A 10,000-nucleotide genomic window follows, 5' to 3' on the forward strand; every position below is an offset into this window, starting at 1 on the left:
CAACGTATCCCTTTCGACAAGCCGCGTTCTGAAAGAAGAAAAAGAGGAGAAGAAACAACATTTTTCGTGGCGCTTTTATTTTCTGCATGCATAGCAAGCGACATCGAAATGTCGTGCAGTATCCTCAATTTCACTTGGTCAACAGGTCCCTCGTTTTCAACAGCTCGGTGTCACTCGGAACTCTGGACAGGTGTTCACCTCACTCACAAGTGTGTGGACGTAATCCATCCACCAAGACCATGCCGGTGAACGAAAGCTGCACGTCGAAGGAAGGAAGGCTGGCTTTGACGCTGCAGAGCCAACGAAAACGAAACTGTGTGCCTCTCTCGAGTGTCCTTGCCTTCACGTTGCTTGCACATGGCGGAAGTGTGTTCGCTCCTCGAGTTTTCTTCTTTGTTGAACCATTAGGGACGCGTGTACTCGTCGGGACTTCGTCGCGACAGTCCAGCCACCCCTCGCGTTCGCTTCGCTCACGTAAACAAGCACAACGCCAGCGTACTTCCCCGATTCGCTAAAAACAACCATCCGACTCTCGCGTAGCATTGTCACTTGCGTATTTTGTGTCTTTTACCATCCAAACCAGATGGCGCTGCGCAGTTAACGGCTCGAAAACCGGAGCCTTGCTTTAGGTTCGTTAGATGACGCCACTATTCATTCATTTGTTTCTAATTTTTTTTTTTTTTAGTTTTTACTTTTTGTTTAAATTAATTGATTTGATTTTACATTACGTCGTCTCGTCATATAAACAGCAAATATTTAAACAATTTAGGCGCGCCTCCGCATCTATTTGGGCGCCGACCACCTGGCGGCGCTACTTATTTTCCAAATTCTGTTTAAAAAGTATGACGGCGTTTTCATCTATCTAGCGGTCTCCTACATTTTTTTTTATTATTATTATTTTTGTTTTTGCTTTTGTTTTGCGTTGTTCCTGCGGAGTGATAGTTCTTGGTGAGCTCGGACGCTTTCCAACGCGTTAAGATTCTGGAGTGCAAACTTGTAAGAAACCTTTGCAACCGTGAGTAGTATGCAGTCGGCGCTGCTTGCACGCGATGTATTTTCGACGCGTTTTGTCCGTCTTATTGCCCGCGTGCGTTGGCGTACCTGGTTTCTGAAAGTGTGCGCGTCTCCCACGTGCATCTTAAACCATGCGTGGTCATTGCATGTTTTCGCTTGAGGAGATATCCATTTCCACCAGTGAGTAGTGTTCATTCGCCGCCGCTTCATCGCGATGTGCTTTTGACGTCTTTTTGCTTCTCTGTGCCGCCCGCCCTCCGTGCTTTCCGAAGGTGAGCTCATGGTTTCGCTTTGCAGTGTGCGCTCTGCAGCGTGGTGTTGTGGCGTGGTTCCGATGAAAGTGCCTGTGGGTGACCTCGCGTGCGTCCGTAATTCCCTGCCTTCGGCCTACTCAGCGTGGACGTCATTTCTGTCCTGTGACCTGCTGCTCAGTGCTCAGTGCTCAGTGCTGTGCTTGTGCAAGGCCTCTGGTGTGGGTGCCGTGTCCTACGTATCGCCCAACTAGGTTCTACTTGTGCCCCTTATTAATTCATTAATATGTGTCGTGTGTGTGTGTGCTCTTTGAGCAGTTTCCGTTCTTGTGCCGTCCGTCCAGTGAAAGGATTTTTTTATTTTTTTTATTAAGTTACGGCGCTTGTTTTCGTGCAGCTCTACGTGGTCGTGTCCTCGTACGCAGTGGTGTGTTTGTGGAAAGTCTCTCGTTGTGTTGTGTTGTGCAGTGCAGTGCAGTGCAGTGCAGTGCAGTGCTGTGCGTGCGCCAAAGCCTCTGGATAAAAGAAAAAAAAGAATATATATATATATATAAATACACATTTTTTTTTCTAATTTTTTTTTTTAAATTAATTTTACATGTGGTAAGTATGCATGACTTATACCATCCTTTGTATTGATTTATTTGGGTCGTGTCTTTTTTTTCCACATTATTAGCCTTCTTGTTCTCCTCCTCCTCCTCCTGCTTATCATTATTGTAGAAATGTTTTCCTTTTTCTTTTTTTCCTCTTTCTTTCTAAGCTTTTAGTTTCCACCAGAGTGTCGAACCGAATTTTTTATTGGTTTGCTTCGATTTGCGGGAGCACAAAAGTAATGTAGGACATTAAAATAGCACAACAAATAGAAGAACAAGAGGTATACAGGACAGGCGCTGATGTTGAACTAGTTTCATTCAGGAAAAGTGAACATGTATATACACACGACAGGCAAAGCAGCACATATTCTTAAGGGTAGAAGATATTTGAGCTGGGATGCTGGTGTCTCCCAGCACGATCAAACCATCCGGGGCTATTGCCGCCTTCTCGGCTGCCCTCGGCACTTATCGTGAATAAAAGCTATATATGTATGTTTACTTTTCCTGGATAAAACTAGTTGAAAGTGAGTGCCTGTCCTGTATACTCCTTGTCCTCGTCTTTTTTGCGCTATTTTATATATTTTACTAAGATAAACCAACAGCGTACCGTATTAAAAAGAAAAAGAAGAAGCTAAAGTGATATTATATTTACCTGGTGCTTCTTTTCGTAATAGGCACTATTTCAAGAGTGCAAACGGGTATCTTTCCATTCATTTGTAGGGTTCGCTTATTTTCAGGTGCCGAGAAATAAATTGCTTTATTTAAATTTGATGGAGCAGTAAATGACAAGCTACATACATGTATGTCTTTCCTTGTTTTTTTTTGTGTTATATTTTAGCCTGAATTTAAAAGTTATCAGTCTGTTGGGTCGCCTAAAATACAGGTGATTGGCATTTGAGGTTTTTTTTCTTTACAAGATAATGGTTGATTCAATTTAGCAAGCAAGCATCAATTGTGCTACTTTTTTTTCCTTCATCTTAAATAGAGCTAAGAAATCAACTCGACATGACGGCTACTTAATTTGTCGCTTTCTTACCGCCTGTTTTCCGAAACTGTGTGCTTTCTTTTCGTCGTCATCGACTTTGGGCTGCCGCTCCAAGTCCATAGAGCCTTTTTTTTTCAGCTATCCCTGCCGTACACCCTTGTACTTCTATTCATCGTCAGACTAATAGACAGTTATATTTTCTTCCGTACAGTTCCAAGTTGGCGGGTCAGTTTCGGTTCGGAAGAAACTAACTCCTCGGTTCCGGTTTTTCGCTCGCTTCGGTTTTCGGTTCGACACTCTGGTCTTCACCGTGCATGGCACCCCCCCCCTTCCTTCCTTCCTTCCCTCCCTCCCTCCCTCCCTCCCTCCCTCCCTCTCTCCCCTCTTCTCCTCCCTGCAAGAAAACAAACTGTCGTTTCGAAATGTTTTCTTACTTGAACTGTGAAGGTTTTCAAGTGCATTTCCTTTCCTCCTTTATTGAGCGCACAATTCTAGAGTGGAACTTCCCTTCTGACATAGCAATAAAGTTTCCTGCACAAGGAAGACAAACCTGCCATTTGACCTCCCTTGTGTGTGCAAAGTGTCAATGTTCCTATATTATGCTTGAACATGGTCTTTTTGTCTTCCTATTTGTCGCAGAAATTATGTATGTGTATGTATGTATGTATATATATATATATATATATATATATATATATATATATATATATATATATATATATATATATATATACCAATATCGCACTTTATGGATTAATCTTGCACGACCTGTGAAAACCACGTATCTCTGGCTTTCCTCACGTACGATTTTCGAGCAATTTCTGAAGCTAGCTTGGGGAGATTGATTTCGCTCGCACACAATTCGAGGCGCGAGGACGGGCATGTACGAACGCCTACGTAGTCGGGACGGTAAACAAAACTTACACAAATTAAAATCCTGCGCAGATAATAAAAGAAAGAGCAACAAAAAGTATGGGCGTCTTTCTTTACTAATTTCTTTTTTTTTTTTCTTTTTTAGGATTGTAAGCGGACGGGCTTCTTAAACGATACCAAAAAGCGAGACACAATTTGACAAACGGGTCACGTCACAAGAAAGAAAATCCCACATCCTCAAGCGTGTAAATAATGCACGCAATATCCACAGTACTAGAATTGGAAGCGCTGCCAATCTCGCGTGCACTAGCCCAAATCGCGTTGCTCCCGCTCACGTCAAAGCGACACAGACCTCGTCGGAAAGGTACGCTTTCTGACGCGGTCAACCGGTAAAAACACTATATATTGTAAAATTTTGTACTTTGGACGTGATTAATTCAGACTGCTTTGCGGCTAACTAAGCGCGCGTTCCTTCACAATGAAACGAAAGAGCGAGATTAGAAATAGAGGAAATAATTCCCGTGAAAAGAAAGAAATTCGTCTCTTATTGAGCTTGGCAGTAAAGCACACGACATCTCCAGTATTCCGTTTGAAAGCGTTGTCCATGGCAAGTGCAGTAGTGTACAGTGTTCGGCTCTCGCCCAGTTGAAAGCGCCAGAAAGCCCGTGTCGCCTCGCGACACGGGTAACCGCTAGAAAACACGCACATTTTAAAGTCGCGTGATTTGCACTTGATTCCTCGGAAGTACTTTGTGGGAGACGAAGCGGGCGTTCCATGCCAAGGACACGGAAGAGAGAGATTAGAAATAGAGCGAACAATTCGCGTGAGAAGAATAATATTTGTCTCCTATCAAACTTGCCAGAAAAGTAAGCGAGATTTCCAGTATTCCGTTTGAAAGCGCTGCCCGTCGCAAGTGCAGTAGTGTACAGTGTTCGGCTCTCGCCCAGTTGAAAGCGCCAGAAAGCCCGTGTCGCCTCGCGACACGGGTAACCGCTAGAAAACACGCACATTTTAAAGTCGCGTGATTTGCACTTGATTCCTCGGAAGTACTTTGTGGGAGACGAAGCGGGCGTTCCATGCCAAGGACACGGAAGAGAGAGATTAGAAATAGAGCGAACAATTCGCGTGAGAAGAATAATATTTGTCTCCTATCAAACTTGCCAGAAAAGTAAGCGAGATTTCCAGTATTCCGTTTGAAAGCGCTGCCCGTCGCAAGTGCAGTAGTGTACAGTGTTCGGCTCTCGCCCAGTTGAAAGCGCCAGAAAGCCCGTGTCGCCTCGCGACACGGGTAACCGCTAGAAAACACGCACATTTTAAAGTCGCGTGATTTGCACTTGATTCCTCGGAAGTACTTTGTGGGAGACGAAGCGGGCGTTCCATGCCAAGGACACGGAAGAGAGAGATTAGAAATAGAGCGAACAATTCGCGTGAAAAGAATAATACTTGTCTCCTATCAAACTTGCCAGAAAAGTAAGCGAGATTTCCAGTATTCCGTTTGAAAGCGCTGCCCGTCGCAAGTGCAGTAGTGTACAGTGTTCGGCTCTCGCCCAGTTGAAAGCGCCAGAAAGCCCGTGTCGCCTCGCGACACGGGTAACCGCTAGAAAACACGCACATTTTAAAGTCGCGTGTTTTGCACTTGATTCCTCGGAAGTACTTTGTGGGAGACGAAGCGGGCGTTCCATGCCAAGGACACGGAAGAGAGAGATTAGAAATAGAGCGAAAAATTCGCGTGAAAAGAATAATATTTGTCTCCTATCAAACTTGCCAGAAAAGTAAGCGAGATTTCCAGTATTCCGTTTGAAAGCGCTGCCCGTCGCAAGTGCAGTAATGTACAGTGTTCGGCTCTCGCCCAGTTGAAAGCGCCAGAAAGCCCGTGTCGCCTCGCGACACGGGTAACCGCTAGAAAACACGCATCTTTTTCTTTTGTTAATCCCCTGCTTCTCACTTCGTTCCTTGAGAGGACTTTGTCGGAAACTAAGTGGCGGGGCCTTCCAAACGAAACCAATGGTAGAAACAATGAAGTGAGCAAAGAAGAGTAGTGTAAAGAAAGAAAATTGCCTATTATGAAGCCTGCCGTAAACACGCGCGATACCGCGAGCATTCGGATTAAAAGCAGTGACAATCTCACTTACTATAGCGCTCATTGTTCGGCTCTGGCACAATTCAAAACGCATGAAACGCCCCGTGTAAATATTGGTTTACTTTGTAATAACAAAGTCGATAAACTTTCTGTTGTACATGTTAACATGAACTGAAAGTCGAAAAGAAGTAATCAGAGTCAAGCAGGGGTCAGCACGTTTTTAATAAAAAGCGAGAAATAATTTGTTTTATAGGGGTAGGATGTATGTACGTATGTATGTATATATAGAGGCACACAGGAAAAAAAGAACATTTATATATATATATACACACACAAACATACATACATACATATATATATATATATAAGGAGAGAGAGAGGGGAAAAAAATAAGAAAGAAAGAAGGACAAATAAATGATACTGAATAACGAGGAGCCACATGAGTGAGAGACAGTAAGTCAGTAAGTCAGTCAGTCACCGAAACTGATAACCACAAACTATGTACAGAATGCTCTTGAAGGATCTTCTTTATACTTATCGGTGCTATTATGTGGAGGTGGGGTCTGTCGAGCGTTCGATTGGTGCGAGCGGCGTCTGACGACGTGGCCGACGCCTTTCGTCGCCGTCTCGGCCGCTGCCTCCGCCGCATGGTCGTTACAGCAAGGTACCTGCGATCTCTGGCGTCTGCCGTTGGGGTCGGTTCTCGGGTGCACCTGTGTCTTGAAAACGAATGCGAGAGGAGGGTGTTTCGGAGCGTCCGCGCTAACCGAACGGTGTGAAATGACGAGTGCGTTCTGACCGAAGGCCGGGGTGCGTCCTCGCGTCCTCACGGGACCTGAAAGCTCGGCAACGCTGCGAAGGCGTCGTCAATGATTTTTTTGGCGTACGACTTTCTGTTGCTACGACGAGAAAGAAATTTATGCGCTTCTTGCCGCGTCGGTACCGACCTCGGTCGGGGATATTCCGGCTGCGCGCTCGAACGTGCTTCATTTCTTCTTGGATTTGGAAGTAATTCCTAAGCGTTGTGTGTGTTTGCGGTTCGTAAGGGGCGCCTGACGGTGGCCCCGCGTCCGCGCGTTGGTAGGGTTTTGGGCGACCCACCACGAAAAGATTACCTGGTTGATCCTGCCAGTAGTCATATGCTTGTCTCAAAGATTAAGCCATGCATGTCTAAGTACATGCCGAAACAAGGCGAAACCGCGAATGGCTCATTAAATCAGTTATGGTTCCTTAGATCGTTTCTTCCTACTTGGATAACTGTGGCAATTCTAGAGCTAATACATGCAGTGAGCCCGAAGCCCCTCGGGGCGACGGGTGCTTTTATTAGACCAAGATCAATCGGGCTTCGGTCCGTTTTGTGTGGTGACTCTGGATAACTTTGTGCTGATCGCACGGCCACGAGCCGGCGACGTTTCTTTCAAGTGTCTGCCTTATCAACTGTCGATGGTAGGTTATGCGCCTACCATGGTTGTTACGGGTAACGGAGAATCAGGGTTCGATTCCGGAGAGGGAGCCTGAGAAACGGCTACCACATCCAAGGAAGGCAGCAGGCGCGCAAATTACCCACTCCCGGCACGGGGAGGTAGTGACGAAAAATAACAATACGGGACTCTTTTGAGGCCCCGTAATTGAAATGAGTACACTCTAAATCCTTTAACGAGGATCCATTGGAGGGCAAGTCTGGTGCCAGCAGCCGCGGTAATTCCAGCTCCAATAGCGTATAGTAAAGTTGCTGCGGTTAAAAAGCTCGTAGTTGGATCTCAGTTACAGGCGGGAAGTGCGTGGACACCACGTTACGGCCCGTGCTGAACATCATGCCTCTCGTGGCTTGGTTCCCTTCATCAGGTGCCTTGCTTTGGCCGGCGCGTTTACTTTGAAAAAATTAGAGTGCTCAACGCAGGCGATTCGCCTGAATAACAGTGCATGGAATAATAGAACAAGATCCTGTTTCTGTTCTGTTGGTTTTTGGAATACAGGATAATGATTAAGAGGGACAGACGGGGGCATTCGTATTGCGGCGCTAGAGGTGAAATTCTTGGACCGTCGCAAGACGAACTACTGCGAAAGCATTTGCCAAGAATGTTTTCATTGATCAAGAACGAAAGTTAGAGGTTCGAAGGCGATCAGATACCGCCCTAGTTCTAACCATAAACGATGCCAACCAGCGATCCGCCTGAGTTACTCAAATGACTCGGCGGGCAGCTTCCGGGAAACCAAAGTATTTGGGTTCCGGGGGAAGTATGGTTGCAAAGCTGAAACTTAAAGGAATTGACGGAAGGGCACCACCAGGAGTGGAGCCTGCGGCTTAATTTGACTCAACACGGGAAAACTTACCCGGCCCGGACAGTGGGAGGATTGACAGATTGAGAGCTCTTTCTTGATTCGGTGGATGGTGGTGCATGGCCGTTCTTAGTTGGTGGAGCGATTTGTCTGGTTAATTCCGATAACGAACGAGACTCTAGCCTATTAAATAGGTGCGTGGTTCTCTGCACCTTGCACCCTTCTTAGAGGGACAAGCGGCTCCTAGCCGCACGAAACAGAGCAATAACAGGTCTGTGATGCCCTTAGATGTCCGGGGCCGCACGCGCGCTACACTGAAGGAAGCAGCGTGTTTTTATCCCTGTCTGTAAAGACTGGGTAACCCGTGGAACCTCCTTCGTGATTGGGATAGGGGCTTGCAATTGTTCCCCTTGAACGAGGAATTCCCAGTAAGCGCGAGTCATAAGCTCGCGTTGATTACGTCCCTGCCCTTTGTACACACCGCCCGTCGCTACTACCGATTGAATGATTTAGTGAGGTCTTCGGACCGATACCCGGAGCGGCCTTTCGGTTGCGCCGGTGTGTTGGAAAGATGACCAAACTTGATCATTTAGAGGAAGTAAAAGTCGTAACAAGGTTTCCGTAGGTGAACCTGCGGAAGGATCATTACCGGATGTTATTTGGCATCGTTTTGTCTTCTTCCTCTTGTACGGGGAATGGACTCGATGTGCGAATTTATCTGGCGCCGATCCCGACCAAGCTTGGATGCCGTCGGGACGGCACAAAAAAAAAAAAAAAAAACTGTGGTTCGGATGTGCCTTTTTCTTTGGGTGGCCTCCGTTCCTTTCGATGATGCGCCCAGCGGGAGCCCTCTGCTGCCTCGATTGAGAGGAGATTTCAAGTGCACCGGGACAATCCGCGGGTTACAAAAGGCGCATCGCCCCCTTTTTCGTCTCTTCTCGAGGATCGCCCTTTTGTTTTGATTAACGAAGAGGCGTTTGAGAAGAGGCCTTTTTTTTGCGCTTTCGAGATGGCATGGGATGTGCCGGGCGCGAAAATAAACAACAACTTGTGTTTTGTCGTACTGATTGAAAAAACATTGACACGACTCTAAGCGGTGGATCATTCGGTTCTCGGGTCGATGAAGAACGCAGCCAGCTGCGAGACTTGGTGTGAATTGCAGGACACACTGAGCACTTACTCTTTGAACACACATTGCGGCCTCGGGCCTTCCCGTGGCTTCGTCTGTGTGAGGGTCGGATCATATATCAAGAGAGGAGAATTTGTTTTCTACCTCGTTTTGACTGTGTCGGATCGTGGGCAGCACGCAGTTTTATGCTTTCTTGCGTTGCGTTTTCTTTGAGCAAATGCACGAGTGGTGCGATTGCACGCGTGCGCTTAACCAGTCCTCCTCCTCCTACGAGTTTTTATCGAACACTGCATGGGAAAACGAAACTCGATGGATACCGTTTGTGGAAAATCCCGTACCAAAAAAATCTTTCGCACGTTGAACGGCGCTGTGACGTCGGTGCGTTAGAAACGGAGATTTGAAACGGTTTCTTTTCGATCGATTCTGTTTTCTTTGGCGTGGATGTTGTTCGAGTGGAAAAACCGTGGGACGGAGTTGGCGTTGGCGCGTTGAAACGCGGCGTCGGCAAATGTAAATCTCGTGGCGTTGATTTGCACAAAAAAAAGAAAAACGCTTCTGGGAGGAAAGTTTTTTGCGTCGTAGCCTTCCGTCAGTCTAAGACCTTCGCGTCCCGGATGAATACTGGAGCCATCCAGTAGGGGAATGCCGTTGGATTGCGCGCTTTCTTTTTTGTCGAATCGAAAGCGATGCAAAGCGTGTGTACAACAACTGTTAGTTCGCCATCCTTTTGTGTTTTTGACATGTGGTAAGGAGGCGAAGTTTTTGTTGGAAAGCGCACAAAATGAATTGTCGACC

The 10,000-nt window shown here is 46.4% G+C and overlaps 2 non-coding genes and 1 pseudogene across 2 annotated transcripts; all 3 read left to right on the top strand.

Moving 5' to 3' along the window:
• The first annotated feature begins 6,908 nt into the window (after positions 1-6,908).
• Positions 6,909-8,724, top strand: LOC120848961. The gene has a single exon (XR_005717817.1). It is a non-coding gene; the product is annotated as a small subunit ribosomal RNA (ribosomal RNA).
• Positions 8,725-9,161: 437 nt separating this feature from the next.
• LOC120848957 lies at positions 9,162-9,314 on the top strand. Its single transcript, XR_005717813.1, has one exon. It is a non-coding gene; the product is annotated as a 5.8S ribosomal RNA (ribosomal RNA).
• Positions 9,315-9,995: 681 nt separating this feature from the next.
• The window catches only part of LOC120848973, a 7,876-nt pseudogene continuing 7,871 nt past the window's right edge, over positions 9,996-10,000 (top strand).

This window comes from Ixodes scapularis, unplaced genomic scaffold (genome assembly GCF_016920785.2).
Source record: "Ixodes scapularis isolate PalLabHiFi unplaced genomic scaffold, ASM1692078v2 ptg000854l_1__unscaffolded, whole genome shotgun sequence".
In the NCBI taxonomy this organism is placed as follows: Eukaryota; Metazoa; Arthropoda; class Arachnida; order Ixodida; family Ixodidae; genus Ixodes; species Ixodes scapularis.